A 13,998-nucleotide genomic window follows, 5' to 3' on the forward strand; every position below is an offset into this window, starting at 1 on the left:
TGCTTAGCTATGCGTAGAACGATGAAAGTCGGGTGACTACCTGCCACCTGTAAGTTTTAAATGAAACATTGGTTAATTATGTTAGCATGTGATATGGGAATATGGAGTAATAAATCTAGACCGGGCGGACTCGGTGAGTGTGAGCCACCAGACATGGAGGTCTTGTGAGCGGGGTCTTTCCGCCTATGTCAATTAAGGCACGTTCGTTGTTGAATTGCATGAGGTGAGACTTTGTAGTACTAACCACATACTCCAGTAAGCCTGAACTTGGCGATTCTATTACAAGAATGGCTACTCGCGCACTAGGAGTGGAGAGATGGCGGGAATAACGTGTACCCACGTGGCAATGGGCTCGATTAGTGGAGTACTGTATTCTCAGGTGGCGCGGACCCGTTCTTGTTTTAGAGGATCTGAGGGTAGGTTGGTATATGTAGGTCAGGGACCTGCATATGTCGTGTGGTCTGGAATTCCCAGCTGGGTTTATAATCGGTTCGAATCATCGTTGCTCCTCGGTTATGGAGACTCAACTCACTGTTCATCATTATAGAATTAATAACTAGAACTTGATTAAGGCTTGTGAAGGTGTTGGATATAAAGTTTCATGATCTCAACACGGATCGTGTCAGCTTTGTATATAATCCTTATGAAGTTTACTATAATAAGAATTTTGTTAAAAGAGCTTTTACGCAAAAGGACATTGATCATTGTAAAGCTATACCTTGAATCCCTGAGCCTGCATTCCTAAGTTTATCAGTTAATATTTTGGTTAAATCTTGTTGAGTACTTTTGTACTCAGGGTTCGTTGACCCTTGTTGCAGGTGAGCCTCATGAGCAGACCTGTTTTGGATCGTGCTGCATGACTATTGTTCGTTCTAACGATGAGAAGTAAATGTGTGATCCCTGGACAGGATGTTTATTTTGTGTGTAATGTATATGTTAATTATGCCACTCCACTATTACTATGGTTTGTAATAAGTATCGAACTTAGTTTGTAAGGTTTGAAACAACTGGTTTGTAAACTATATTATCGTAAGACTTTCGCTGTTTTACTCTGGTGTCGATATTTGAATAAATGTTGTAATACTGCAATAACTTTGTAATGTGATCCTGCTCGGAAATCGTGGATAATTCGGGGTTCTCCGAGGACACCCGACAGGCTTCTTAAGTTACCAGGAACATATGCATTGTTGTCAAAGGTCGTTGGACAGTGACAAGTGCATGTGGGTCCTATAATTTAGGAGGTTCTGCCACACTCTTTCCCTCTCGTTTCTTCTCTTTTTCTCCACTGTAACCCATGCTTTCCCTTGGTCTATAAAAGAGAAAGCAGGACGCCCCAGGGACTGGCATCGGATCGATCTGGGCCAGACCCGATAGAATTATCATGAACCCATCGAACCTCGTACCGACCAGAACACAACACAAGCACATGGCTAAGCGGCAACCGAGTTTTCGGCACCCGTTGACTCTTTCCACCAGAGACTTGGGACCTATCCCTCTTCGTCCGTTTGTAACCGCTACTATAAACTTTCGGTGCTAGTGATACGAGCAACAGCGACGAACTGGACGTAGAGATATTCTGCCCGAACCAGTATAAACCTCGTGTTCTCTAAGCACACCATCCAAGTCAGACGCGCAATATTAGAAATTTACTTATCGGTGGTGACTCGAAACACCGACATATATATAATAAAGACTTTTTGAAATAGATGGTTAAATATAGTAATATTTGACTTAGGACAAAAATAACGTGACATGTGAAAAAGAACAAAGGGACCACATTGATGTTCGATAAGTCAGTTAATTTTAAGTTTAGCTACATATATATAGAAAATAATATCGATATTCATATCTTTAAATAGATTTACTATAAAAAAAATATGTCACATGATTAATCCATTTATACTTATTCGGCATCATAAATATTAATATTTTTTATATTTAGTTAAATTTAATATTGGTTAACTTCTTAAAAAAAGGAGGATATGTTTTTTTTTCAGAGGGAGTACTTTCTCGATGGTCTGAATTAAACTGTAATGTTAGCCAGTTATGTAGAAGAAGAATATTTGTACCTAATATTAAAGAGTGAAAATTTCTTTCTCCGTCAATTGCCCTTCACTCCTTGTTGGGTGTGTTTCACCCCGTCCTTACGTCTCTCACTCCTCTACCATATTGTCCCAATCTCACCCTTCTCACTTTAAGTTTATAGCTGCAAAATAATTTTTTTAACGAACACATCCGACGTGTGTGTTTCTATTGACATAGCAGAAAAAACATAAGAATACAACCCTATTAGGCCATATAACTAGGCAACCAAAATGAAACTAAAAAAGAACTAAATGATTCGTTGCGTGCTTTAAGCCGTCAACAACTCAATCACCTAGCCGTCAAAGAAGATCAAACGCCAAATAGATCGCCACTAGACCAAAAAAAACTACAAATGCTCCTGCCAATTCAACATTGCCCAACCACGCACCATTAAAAAACATAGACTCTTGCATGTTGGCAAAAGCAGGAGTGTAAAGAGAGAGTGCGAGAGGATCTACAAAATGTCTGTTGCTCTTAGAATTAATTTAATTTAAAATTAGACTAAACATAATTAAATTCAACAAAAATAACTAGATTATTATTATTAACGCAAGCATCACATTAATATATTTGCTAGTTTAAATACAAATTTTACACCTGATCATTGCCGTACGATCGACCACACGAGATGGACAGGAAGGTATCGATTGTTTTCTGGCGTTCGGCCCATGAGCCCAACGCAGGTATCGATATTCTGGGACTGGGCCGCGACGCATTCCAGATGGAAGCGTGACTCTGACTGTGGTGGTGCACTGGTGCCTTCCGTTCCGAGGACGATGATCCCGTAATCTGGTGGTCCCTCCCTCCTGCGTCCTGCCTCGCCGCGCTCCGTTACGCTTGCCAGGGCACCGGTGGCTCCAGGCTCTAGCCTGCTTCGCTTTGAAGCTGTGCAATCCACATCCGCATGACATGGGTCATCACTACTCACTAGTGGGCTTCTACAGAGCTCGGAGAGGTATTTCTCCCTAGTCCCTAGTCCCTAGCCTTCTGCAATCGTGGATTCAATAGCAGGACTATTTCTTGAGATTGCGCGAGATTTTACATATGCTTACTTTGCTATGGGGTAGTCTGTCGTCTTGTGGCTCTTGTAGATAGCTGGAGGTGAATATGTAATGATTTTACTTTCGTGAAGACTAATCGGAAGATGAAATTTCTCGAATTCTTTACTGCTTCGCTGTGTCGTTTGCACTACAGCGTGTTGGCTATCGGGTTTGTTGTTCTAGGCAAGGTCTTCGAATACAGGGTGCCGCTCAAACGAAATCAAGCACGAGAAGTGGGTAAAACGAGACTTAAGCGAAATAAGATGAATGGTTTCATTAAACTTGTTCATCTCCCCTTTACACTCCCCATAAGAAGGCTATTTATACATACCCGTAGACTTCTTATGGGACCAAAATGCCCTTGCAACCACTACATGTCGGGGGGATATTCCCTGCCGCCGTGGGGCTTGTTCGCCATCCGGAGCCCTCGCCTGCCTCAGGTAGCACCAGCCCGGGGAGACTCGACCGGCCCTGCCCTGTGTCGCCTGCTCAGCCGACCAGATGGTCCTCGAGCAGTCAGACGTTGTCGGCCACGTGAGGGCGGCTAGCTCATTCCACGACGAAACCTGCAGAAACAAGCAACCAAACCATTAACATCTATTTGCCAGAATAACCGAGATTGTCAGTGAGTCTGTCACTAGGGCGAAAGGAAAAGAACTAGGCACGGCCTGGTTCTGGCCACAGAGTCCACCCTTTCGCTATAGCGAAAAGGGAAGTCTAAGAATGGGACGGCAAGTGCCGCCCTTACTTCGCTGCAGCGAGAAGGGGGCTCGACACATCCTTCTCTTCACACATGGCCAGTCCTTTCGTCTTTTATTATAGCGAAATGTTGAGTGCGCCGGAGTCCAACTCCCGTTATTTCACTTCCGCGAGAAATCGGGATGGCGATTGAGCCGCATAGGGTGCCCATATGCGGGGCACGCCCCCAACATTAGCCCCTCGGAAACACGCGAGGAGGTTCTCGATCCGAGAGCGTTTGCCTCACGAATTTATGGGACTGTCGCGCATTGGGGTCCGTACGCCATCCCAGGCGAAGGGTGGAGGTCTATGTTGTTGGCTTGTTGCTATACGCGTATATATGTATGTATTTTATTTATTATTATTATTGTAGTACTTATTATTATTATTTTATTATTATTATTATTATTATTATTATTATTATTATTATTATTATTATTATTATTATTATTATTATTATTATTATTATTATTATTATTATTATTATTATTGGAACAGTGTGTAACTGTTTTTCGGTTATCACGCCGTGTAACTGTTTCTCGAAATTTGAACCGCCGCGGCATTTAAGTGAACCATCGCGTCGTTTCCTCAATTCGCACGCCAGGCCCGTCAGGTGCCTATATAAACCTCCCAAACCAGTGGAGCCATGCGCGCTCGTCTCACCTTCAGCCCTTATTTGAGAACGCTCTTTGTCTCTTCGCTCGGGTTTTCGTTCTCTTGCTTGCCTCAACCAGGACTCCGGCCTTCGCCAATCATTTCGCAGGTTCGTATTGGCTTTGCTTTGTTTGTTTTTTACTTCACTCTCATGCACTTGTACTTTTTTAGTGTTTCACTTTTTCGCCTGTTTATTATTTTCTGTTTCGGGGGTTTTGTATGGAATTCGCTTGGATAGATGTCAAGTGAGTCGACATCTGGCGCCACTTTGTCCAGAGGGAGCTCATCTGACGTTTCTAGTTCTGAATCCTGCACTAATTCACAAAGCGCATCTGAAATAATGGGAGCTCAATTGTCGAATACTTAGGATGATAACACGATGCATGCACATGCCACCGGAAGTGCCCGCGGTCCTTCGCGCGATATTGATGCTGAGGAGACTGATACGGATGTTGAAATTGTGGAAGAGGGTGAGACCCCTGGGCTAGTTCCTGCCGCTGCTAAGGGGCAACCTGATCTGACTCCAGCAACTTACCGGTTGGGGCGTTCCTGTGTTACTGAAGCGGAGCTCGACAAGTACATTACCCAAGGGCTTATCAAGCCTACACTCCGGGGACTGTGCTGGGCGCCAGGGTGAGAAGAAGTGCCACACCCCGAGCCGTACAAGGCCATCGTCTTTCGTGACTTCTTTGCAGCAGGACTGCGATTTCCTTGCAAGGACTTTATAGGTGAAGTTCTGCAATGCTTCAACTTATAGATACATCACCTGACTCCCAACGCCTTCGCACGGCTGAGCGTATTCGCCATGGCGTTGAAGATGTCTAGGTGTGCTTTAAGTGTGAACACTTTCGCGCACTACAATGAGACCCATTTTCACAAGAAAACTATGAAGGACCCGTAGATGAAGGCCGAGATGGTGGCCCACTATGGGTCCTATATTTTCATTCCAAAAAAGACCAAGGGTACAGTTCAGATCATACTAGCTTACCAGAATAAGTGGCCGCGCTGGACCAACTATTGGTTCTACCACAGCGTGTGCTCTGACAAAGATGTTACAGCGGCGCTAGAAAATGACCTACTGAAAGCGCACATACTCATCTCGGAGATGACTCCGATTGAAGGTTATCGCTTGGCCAAGGTCCTAGCTGACAATCCCCGCGACACAGAGGCTGCAGATGCCTTTGCTCTGACATCTCACTGGCAGATCAACTGAGATTTGGTAGAGGAATGGATAGCTTGCAAAAGCCCTCCGATGAGCAGCGAAACATGGTTTTCTAACATTGAGCGGCGGGATGGATATGTTTTCTCGCATCTCGACATCGCACCGTATGAGGCTTTCACTAGCGACTTTAGTTTTGTGAATTTGATATAGCACAAGGCCAAAGAAATCATCGGATTTTACGGCGACAGAGAACACAAGGGCCGTTGCCAATCCCTTGCTAGGAAAAAGCGACTAAATCGCGTCTTTGACACAATGGGCCTGTGCTATGCCGATCGATTGGGCCCTTTGACCAGCCTCTCGGCTGAAGACGTTGCCCTCGTGGCCGTGGTCGTGGGAGCCGAGGGCAAAGAGGCAGAGCGTGAAAGATGATGGCCGGACGCGAGGCGAATACAACCGCAATGGAGTCTCGCAACCGAGAGCTTGGCGGTCGAGGTCGTGGTTTTATAGAGCCTGCTGGTGTGCGAATCGTAAGAGAGATCGTTGGCAAGGTGGGCAATAGCAAAAAGATCATGATCGGATAGACCCGCCGATTTAGGCAAGTCTGGACCAAAATGGTAGCGCTATAGTTTCCTTTCTGTGTAATTTTCCGTTATTTTTTATTTGGTCTTTAGCATTTTGATTTATTTGTTGTTTACCTATTCACTAATTTGATGGTGCTGATGTTTTAGTCTTCTTCGAGTTTTGGTGGAATGGCTGGCGATAAAGCCAAGGTCGTAGATTTGCATGACTCCTTCGGCCTTGCGGATACGATGTCCATTGGCGACCTTTTCGTTAAGAAAGCCAAGAAGAATTCGCGAAAGGCCAGCGACCCCCGAAGGAGCCAGGCGCAAAAAAGGCAAGAACAACTTCTGCCAAAGAGGCAGCTACTGCTCACCAGGCTCCAACTCCCGTGACGTCTCCTGATATTTCAGGCTCTCAGCTATAGGGTAAGTCTAGATTTTATACAGAGTATATTCGTCTAAGCAACAACCTGGCTCGTGAGCAATTGTTCGATCACGGGGAATTGCGACTGAGTTCTCATCCTGAGGATTACGGCGATATGCGGGAGTATTCGGGGTCGAGCTCTTCTGGCGAAATGAATTCTTCTAAGGAGGAGACTTATCGGACTGCTCGTTCTTTAGGGGCTACGTCAAACTCCCGGGTCATCGCCAACGTGGACTATCACACTGTTGGCTTGCTTCTAGACCGGGGCACGGCTAACTTTGTCGATGCGTGTGCTGGTGCCTTTTTGGCTCCCAAAGTGGAGATGGAACTTTTCAAGGTCCCTAATTCATCTCTCATAGAAGCGGTGAACTTCCATGCTGCTAGTGTATGTGGGAGGGTCTTCACATGTATTCGCTTCACCGTTTGCTTTCCGCCTTGTGGTAGTTTCATTTGATGCTTTCGACTTTCGCAGGCTATGCTCGTGTCTTGGGGGGCTTCAACATCAAGGGTAAGCTTTTCGCCAAGGCCTTGAAAAGATCTCGCGGCTAAGGATGAAAAGATCTGAGCCCTCGAGAAGGAGCTAGAGGCGGCCAAAAGATTGGCCAAAGAGAATGATGCTGCCAGCAAGTTTGTGGAGGAGCAGATTGAAAAGATGCGCCAAGACTTCAAGGGTTACCAGAAGAAGAAACTTGAAGAACGTAACAAGCTTGTCACCAGCACCTAGAAAGTAGCGAATGTATATAAGGACCTCATTGAGAGAGTGGGCGAGGAATCAGAAGCTCCCTATGATGCTCCTATTGTTGACTTCATGGAGTGGCTAGCGAATGAGTTGGCCACCGTGAAAGACTACATGACCATCAGGCAGGAGTATGCCTCTTTCATTTCCCTCTATGCCTTCGTTCAAGCTTTGGAGGAGTGTGGGTGCGATCATCTCGAGAAGTTTGAGATCAAGGACCCACAGTCATACTAGAATGCTCCTAGCCGCACTCATGAGGCAGGGCAAAGGTTCTTCCAAGGGGTTCTAGCATCCTAGAGGCCATGATCTCGCTCTCCTTGGGCTACCATGAGCCTTGGCAAGGTGATCTATTTTCTTTTTCACTTTGTTGGTCATTTCACCATAGATTGCGTGGGGACGGTCATGATCTTTCAAAACCTATCCTACAGTCTATGGAAGAGTGTGCGGCTACCAAGGAAAAGGTGAAGAGGTACATCACCAAGCGAAATGCCCATGAAGGTGCTGCTGGCAGTGGTTTTGGAGATACAGAAGCTCCGCCTACACCTGCCGCTGAAGTCCCAGTTGGAGAGAGCACCAGTGCTGGTGGCCAAGATGCGGCTCAGGATGCGATAGATAACTAGGATTTTGATGTCTGTAGTTTTTTGGAAAACTATGTTCGTTTGGAAGATTGATGTAAGACTTGCTTTAAACACTTATGGTTTCGGCGTGTAGGTTCCAGACGCGGAGCCTGCACAATCTATGGATGTGTATCCATTTATGATTGATTGCGATGGTTTTCATGATGGAGGTGCTTCCTGGTCTCGCCATCATGAGAAGTTTTTAGGATCCAGTATGATCGGGTTCTTAAGGTCACGCTTTCATCGATTTCTTATGAAGGAAGAATTTCTTAATAAATTCTTCTATTCATAATTTGACAAAACTATTCTAGAAGAGCGAAAGATTCGTCGCGAATAGTCCAAGGGGAATAACTGGGGAACCGATCGAAGAGATGACGTTGGATCTAGAGAATCATAAGTATAGCTTTTATCTTCGCGCTCGCCATGGGCGAGATATGGCTTAGTACAAAAACGATGTACCATGTTAGCACTTTTTGCTTAACCATTTGTCCTATAACATTAAATATGCATATAGTATATTTGCTTCAGCTATGCGCACAGTGTTTATAGAGGTGGCTTCTCTGCTAGCCCCTCGGCATATTTTATAAGTGAAGAGAGAAACATCGTCCCCCAACCTTTTTAGGGCGAGAGGATATGCAAAAACAAAAATGCTCGAGGTGGCTTCTCTACTAGCCCCTCGGCGTACTGTTTGGGTGAAGAAAAGAATGATGTCCCCCCAACCTTTTAGGGCGAGGGGATATGTGAAAACGATAGCGCTCGAGGTGGCTTCTCTGCTAGCCCCTCGGTGTACTGTTTGGGTGAAGAGAAGAACGTCATCCCCCCAACCTTTTAGGGCGAGGGGATATGCGAAAACAAAAGCGCTCGAGGTGGCTTCTCTACTAGCCCCTCGGCGTATTGTTTGGGCGAAGAGAAGAACGTCGCCCCCAACCTTTTAGGGTGAGGGGATATATTTTGTCATCGTATTTTGATTTATTGCATTCCCCTTTCATGTCTTGGATGTTTTACATTTGATTCGGGGCTAGGTGTATTGGTAGATATGTGCAATCAATATCTTTCCTTCTACTTCTTGTCTCGCAACATCTAATTTATTCGGTTAATTCACCAGAGTGAATCAGCACTATTGCTGGGCGAATTAGCTAAATTGATGTGTGGAGCTGTGGTGTCGTGTTTCCCAGTGCAGAGCTGCAACAAGAATCCTATCTTGTGCAGGTACATGGCCTTGCTTTGTGGTTTCGCTGGATGGGAGGATGTTACGTTTTTTTCTTGCAACATCCCTCCTTGCTTGCTTGTTGTTGTGCTATGGCCACATCCTATTGCCTCATCTTTTAGCTCCATGCTGGGTGAATACATGGCTCATGCTCCTTTTGGACAGCATGTGCCCTTATCTTTACATGATTTCTCACAACATCTGACTCTCGCTATTGGCGGCCATATGCTTGTACAACCTTCTGTCCCACACACGAGACTTCGCTACTTCGGCTAATGCCGAAAACCCTGACACTCTCTCAAGCCCACTCATTTCTCTCCTATAGGAGGAATCCTCACGCGCTATCTCTCCTAGTCTTAGCGACCTAGGTGGTTAACTTAATGCTTTTACTCTAGACTGATACTTGATATGGTTCCTGAGGGAGCCCGGGTGTCCTATTTATAGGGTTCCAGGGGTTCGAGGTCGTCAATATTGGTTATTGTGGTTGGTGGCAGCATTCACTACTGGCTGTTAGGTGTCTTTCCTAACTCTGATTGTCCTTTGTGGTACATGCTCGTACGTGTGTGTAAGTGACCGTGATGCCTAAGAGGGGGTGAATTATGAAACTTAAAAATCTACTCTAAACTATGGCCTCTAATTCTACCTAGTTAAAACCTATGCAAGAAAGTAATCTATCTAGATGTGCAACTATAGTTTTGCCAGGTGTGTTGCTATCTCTACCGCAAAAGAGTTATGCAATCTAGGTTCCAATCCTATCAACTAGCCTATCAACTAAACTAGGAAAGTAAAGCAGTCAACCAAGGTAGTAATGTGAATGCGGAAGGTAAAGATGATGTAGAGATGCAAACTCCCATCGACGACTTCGGTATTTTTACCAAGGTATCGAGAAGCGCTCAAGCTTCCCCCTAGTCCTTGTTGGAGCTCCTCGCAAGGAATCCCTCGTAAGGGCCAAGCTCCTAGTCAGGTAACTCCGTGGATAGCCTCGGGCCTTTCCCATGCACAAGTGGGTCTTTGGTGTGCCTTCCGGTAAGCCTCTCCTAGAACACTCCCCGCCGTCTTCACTATCAAGCTTCTAGCCAAACCACCGTGGGCCTTGTTTCCTTCGGTATATGGTGGTGGCTACATCACAAACACGGTTGGTGTGATCTCAGAAGACTAGAAGCCCTTTCGATGTACAACAATGGTGTGTGCAAGCACTGAGTGATAAGAGATGTGCAAACCTCACTAAACACAAGGCCTAAACCTAGAGCAAGCACATAAGCGGTGGTCTAATCAACCTAAGCACATCACAAAGTACCTACGCTAATCACCTAATGAATCACTAAGCACTATGCAAGTGGAGATCACTAAAATGGTGTATCAACACCCATGGTATGTTTCCTCAACTCTCCACACCTCAATTGGCCGGTTGGAGGTCTATTTATAAGTCCCATGGAGAAAGTAGTCATTGGAGATGAAACCCAGTTTTCTGCCATTGACCGGATGCGTAGGTCGTCCTGATAAGATACGCCCGATCATCCTGACTATTGAAGCCGACCATTGGCGCTCACTGTTGATTGGACTCTCTAGCGAGTTCGGTCACTTACCATCTGACATGTCCAGTCGACGTTTCACCGCTCTAGAACTTCTTTGGACTCGATCGGACGCCACTACCAGGCGTGTTCGATCCTCACTGAGTTGTTGCCACGATGATGAATAGTGAAGTCCATGCGTCCGGTCACTACCTCACTCAGCGTCCGGTCGCTGCTGTTGATGCCTACTGTTGCTGAGCAGCTAATCGGACGTGTCCGGTCCTCATAAGGGCCACATCTGGTCACCTATGCCAAGCTCGTTTCTTTATGATCTTGCATTCGACTTGGTTCCTATCTTCGTGCTTGTACTTTGCTTGGTTTTTTGGGTGTTCTATTATGCTTCTAGGGTCTTGCTTGAGGTGTTGATCATTGGATCATCACATCACCGTCATCAAAGTCACATTTGCAACCTATTGGACTACAAAACTAACACTCACAAACACATTAGTCCAATTTGGTCTTGTTGATCATTAAACACCAAAATCCAAAGTAAATGGGCCAAGAGTCCATTTTCCTTATAATCTCCCCCTTTTCGTGATTGATGACAACACGACCAAAGCAAGCAAATGATAGAAATTTTGAAATTTAAAAAACTATCTATTTGCTAGGATGCAAAGCAACGGGCAAGTTTATATGATGCTAAAGGTATCTCTTGTATGAACTTTTGGAAACTTATCTTGCCATTGCAAATGTCCCCAAATGGTATTATGGACATAAACCTCCCCCTAACTCCATAATCCACTATCCTCCCTTTCTTGGACCATTACCACTTGTAAATTATTATGATCGGGCTTGCTTTTGGTCCCTACAATTTCTCCCCTTTTGAAATCAAACACTGAAAAGGAAGACATTAGTAGCACAAGGGAGGGTCAAATTTTGTGATCCTTTACATGTGGAGTGGAATAGATCACAAAACTTGACTCTCACATTACATAGACTAAGCTCTCCCTAAATATATGCATGCATATGGTTGAGGTTGAAGCATATGCATAATTGGTAAAATAATGCACAAGGGAGTTTAATCTATATAATGCATGGAGAAAGCATATAAATACCAAAGTGAAATCATCATAATGATATCGGTTTAGAAATACCACATGTAGAGATCACTTGGATCATCACCACTTCTAATGATATTACTTGTAAATGGTGGTGGATTTTAGAACTTGATGCTTATCTCCGGGGACTCCATTTTCCTTGCAATGAGACTACAACACCATGATAAGCTTGAAATGCTGTTAGTCTCAAAGCATCCAACTTGTAGAGTAACCTCCCCTAAATTTATGCATACAAGCATGGAATACTTGTATGAGACATGCATATTTATTTTTAAAAAAATACTATTTGAAAGATGACATCACATGAACGTGATAACCATTTTCAAAAGTGATATTCGGGGGAAATTATCTGCAATTTGGACTTTGGCACATATTAGATAAACAATTGTAAAACAAGCTATGTGCCGTGCTTCTAAGCAATTTAAACCATGTAGGTTTGCTCCAAGGGTAAGAGTGATACTGAGGAAGCCTACCACAAGATATACCTAGTGTATGCATGACAAAAGATTAAACATGCAAATGCAAACCTAGGCACAAAAAGGAACTAGATGCTAATTGATATTGTAAGAAATTAAATCTAGTTATCTAACATGGGGAGGGGAATTTGGGACCATAGTATTCACTAACCCATTTGGCAATTACCTTGACCATCATGATGCACCCCATGAAATGCACCCAAATTATGCCAAGTCTCCAAATTCCCTGGTGTCCATTGGACTTCTCATTTACCCTTCGGGATCCAAACCTTCTTGGAGCTCTTCATGTTGGAAATGATCTCGTTTGGCACCCAAATGCGTTTAGCCTATTGTTGGCTTACTTATTCACCTTGATGGCCACCACCTTGTCATTTTTCTTCTTTTTTCAATAGATAAGGTGTAGAGGCCTTTTTGTCCACCTTGTTGGTGTAGGTGTTGGAGAGCTTGCTTGTTTTCTTTTTGTTTTTCTCTTTCTTCTTAGCTCCTCGCCCATTCTTCACCTTGCACACATAGGACTTGTGGCCTTCCTTGTGGCATGCATAGCAAACCATGGTTTGTCCTTCATCAAGCTTCTTCACTCCCTTGACGGTGTTATCTTGATGAAGTTGGGCTTGCTCCATTTTGCCTTTTACTTGAGTCAAGTCCTTGGTAAGGCGAGCCACTTATTGCTTGAGTTGCTCATTCTCTATTGCAACATCTTGTGTGCATGTATCTACAATAACTTTCTCAACACAAACTTGGTTGCATAAGGGTGAGGTTAAACATAAATCATTGCACAAAGTAGAGGCATCCTTTTTAGGTCTGTCAAAGATTGAGTTTTTCTTTTTAGGTGCCTCAGTGGGGGTAGTACCGACGGCTTTAAGATTAGCAACTTTATTAGTTAGCTCATCACAATGTTTGCACATGGTTTCTATTTTAGCAAGCAAACTTTTATAGGCATCTTGTGAGCTAGCTGAAAGGATCAAGATGCCCAAGAGGGGGGGTGAATTGGGCTAATTCTAAATTTTCTTGCAATAATCAAATCCTACGGATAGCCTAATTAACCCCTTATGCCTAGAAAAGTGTTTCTATCAAACTAATGCACAAAGGACTTGCAACCTATGTTCCAAACTTACTCTAGCATGGCAATTCTATGAATGTAAAAACAAGTATTGAATTGCACAAAGTAAATGCTCAAAGTAAATGCTCAAAGTAAAGAGAGAGAGGAACGCGGCGATATTTTGCCGAGGTATCGGAGAGTCGCCACTCCCCACTAGTCCTTGTTGGAGCACCCACGCAAGGGTGTTGCTCCCCCTTGATCCGCGCAAGGATCAAGTGCTCTCTATGGGTTGATTCTTCGACACTCCATCACTGTGAATCACCCAAAGCCGCTCACAACTTGAGTTGGGTCACCCACAAGCTCCGCCGGGTGATCACCAAGCTCCCAATCACCACCAAGCCGTCTAGGTGATGGCGACCACCAAGAGTAACAAGCACAAACTCTCACTTGACCACGCGAAACCTAATGAGAAGATGGATGCACACTTGGCTACTCTTGATTCACTAATGAGGCTACTCTCTTGGATTCTCAAATCTCAATCACCTCACTAGGCCCTTGCTCTTCTTAGCACTCACAAACGTGTTTCTCAGCTGTTGGAATAAGCAAAAGTAACTCCACACACGAGTGGAGC

Source organism: Miscanthus floridulus, chromosome 2, assembly GCF_019320115.1.
Source record: "Miscanthus floridulus cultivar M001 chromosome 2, ASM1932011v1, whole genome shotgun sequence".
NCBI classification, from domain to species: Eukaryota; Viridiplantae; Streptophyta; class Magnoliopsida; order Poales; family Poaceae; genus Miscanthus; species Miscanthus floridulus.